Source organism: Trachymyrmex cornetzi, unplaced genomic scaffold (genome assembly GCF_001594075.2).
Source record: "Trachymyrmex cornetzi isolate Tcor2-1 unplaced genomic scaffold, Tcor1.1 scaffold1370, whole genome shotgun sequence".
Taxonomy (NCBI): domain Eukaryota; kingdom Metazoa; phylum Arthropoda; class Insecta; order Hymenoptera; family Formicidae; genus Trachymyrmex; species Trachymyrmex cornetzi.
This window is the reverse complement of record NW_017295950.1, coordinates 30,401-33,297: the sequence shown is the minus strand read 5'-3', so window position 1 is coordinate 33,297 and position 2,897 is coordinate 30,401.

The window sequence follows — 2,897 nt, the reverse complement described above, 5'->3', positions numbered from 1 at the left end:
ATTTGTAACGGTATTTGTCGCGGGACGTGACAGAAGACTATTTGCTAACTACTTTATATAATCGCATCAAATTTTGCTGCGCGTGATACCTTTATACTCACGAGTGACTCATTTCGGCGAATCGGGAGTGCGGATCTCGTGAGGCGGACGGACGTAATATATTAGACGCACAGACGGACGTAACAATATATTTGTAATGATTAATTAATTAAGAAAAGTATAAAATTTTTATTGTATTGTAATGGTAATTATATGTAATGTATGTTTTGACTTTATAGTCTATAAGATAAGATAAATAATTATTATAACGAGTGTAAGTATTTATACATCGTGTGTGCGGGTTGACCTTTTGTAAATAAAAATAGAAAATAATAAAATGATAAATTATACAATCTTTTATGGCATTTAGCCGTGCTAACAAAATAATAAAGTCTTTATAAAATATCCCGCAATCTCTTGTCGTATCTATTGTTCCTTGCTGGTTTCTGCGACAGTGGGCTGCTTCGCGTTCTCTCCGCTGTCAACAATCGAAATCTGAAAGATTTTGGTGGATCGCTGCTTCGAAAGATTTCTTCGCCGCTGCTGTAGGAAGTTGAGCTGGCGTTATATGGTGCGTATCCATCTGTAATTAATTCAGCCTTTTTATAATTATTTGGCTGCTTGTGAAAAGTAGCGGGCGGTTCCAAGGAAACATGTCATAGCAGTGGTTCACTGCTTTAAAAACACATATTCACTGCACAAAAACATAAGTTCTCTGCATTAACAACAAATTCTTTGCTAAAGCAGTGAATTTGGGTTTTTAAAGCAGTGAACCACTGCTATGAGATTTCCTGACCTGAATGATCCTCAACTTTAACAATTAATATCTCTGTTCATAGATTATAACGATGCTTCTTTCTTGACAAATCTTGATTTTTATGCATCGATTGAGTGTATTTTCATCAAAATTTGAGGTGGAGTCTTCTTAACATTTACTCATTTTTCATTTTAGATGTGAATGAAACAATTAGAAATGCATTATATGTACGAACCTGTTTACATATATTTTCTTCTTCGAAAGTGTGTAGAAAGATGCGGGAAGTTTCTTTCCTAGATGAGTTTTCATTATTAAATATTTATAACTATTTTTCTTACACTACACCACACTGCACTGCAACTCACTTCTCTTCGTAGACTCACTGTCGTCGCTGCTTCGATTGTTGACAGAATGACAGGTTGACACGCGTCGCGCGTGTTGTCCTTCTCAAGCTCTGCGTGAATGGCGATTTTTCCCATTTCGCTATCGTCGCGCATCAGTTGCAAATATTGAAATCGTTTAGAATATTTATATACTTTTACATTTAACTTTGTTAATTTCACGTAAAGCAGCTTTTAGTATGTACTGATCTAGTGTAGTGCAAGCGACCGAATTCGCTATTGTGAATAGTACTGTACAGCCCGATTACTGACACTACAGCATTCTACGAATAATTCTACGCATTTATAAAATTACGTCATCTTCTGTAGCAGTGCTCGGAAATAGTTGCTTATTTCGAGCCGATGGGCCTTTTTGAAGTACCGCCTACTTTTCCCCCGCTGCTTACTACTATTCAACGCTCGACGGCCAAGCCGCCGCGCCGGATCACGCGCGGATTTGCCAGGGTTGCCAGGTCTCCATATTTCGACTGGAGACTCCAGTTTTCGGGACCAATCTCCAGTTCTCCAGTAGATGGGAAAAATCTCCAGTTTTTCGCTCGTGTGGAATATTTATTCTTGAATATTTAACAAATGTTATTCAGGACATGATTCTGAACTACATTCAATAGATTTTAGCCGTCGATCGGACACCTTGCGTAATGCTATAATGCAGTCGGTGCTGTAACTTTGAACTTAAAACTGGAAAAGTATTGATGATAAATAACTTTATTAAAGTATTTTGAAAAACTCTTGCTATCAGCTATTAGATTCTGGAATCTAAAATATAATGTTCCATTTCAAAAAATCGATTTGACTTTGACTTGACCTTAACAACGTCACCCAAAGCCAAATCAATGGGACCTTCTTATGTTCCCCTCCAAACCATGCAATTTCTGTTAGAAATATTTTTCCGTATTTCGAAAAATTTTAATGTACTGTTTAAAATGGGACACCTTGTATATAATGGGATTTTACATCATAAAATGCGCAAGGGGATGCGTAAGCTATACAACAGTGCTCGGAAACACGTGCACGTGTGCAAGGTGTAGGGTAAGTGGTCCAACGATGAACCATGTAAATTTCAGAGGCTCGTATTTCTCTCAATTATTGAATTGAAGGTCTGAATTTTTGCATACAGTTTATGAATTTAGTTGACTTACATATCGTAAATAATAACTTTTAAGTTATCCCTGAAGTTTAGTTACAATTTCGATTATTTTAAAAAACAGAAAATGATTCATTGTGAACAAGGGGTGTTACACAATGAATCATGCTATTTTTAATAATGATTTACATGTTTTATACTGCGAATTGTTGGGATTATTTTAGTTTTGCTATATTTTAAAATGTTTGTTTATATATGTTTATTTATAAAATAGATAATTATAAGGTGGTGAGGATTCACAAGGCCGACCACCGCGTTTTTCTTTCGTTTTGAGTGAAAACGCGTCAAATAAATATATTTTTATTGAAATTTTAGGTGGGGAGAGGGGCTGTATTCTAAATAATTATTACAATGAATTATTATTTTGAAGGTTATCATAAAAAAGGTCTACAATACCACATGGTTCATTGTTCACTACGTCAAAATGATTCATTGAAGACCACCTAGCCTTTTCCATGATAATCCTCTAAATAATGTGGTAAAATAATGTAATAGAAAAAGTTACTTACAGAATAATAAAGCCAAATGTGCACATAAAACTATTGCACAATGAAAA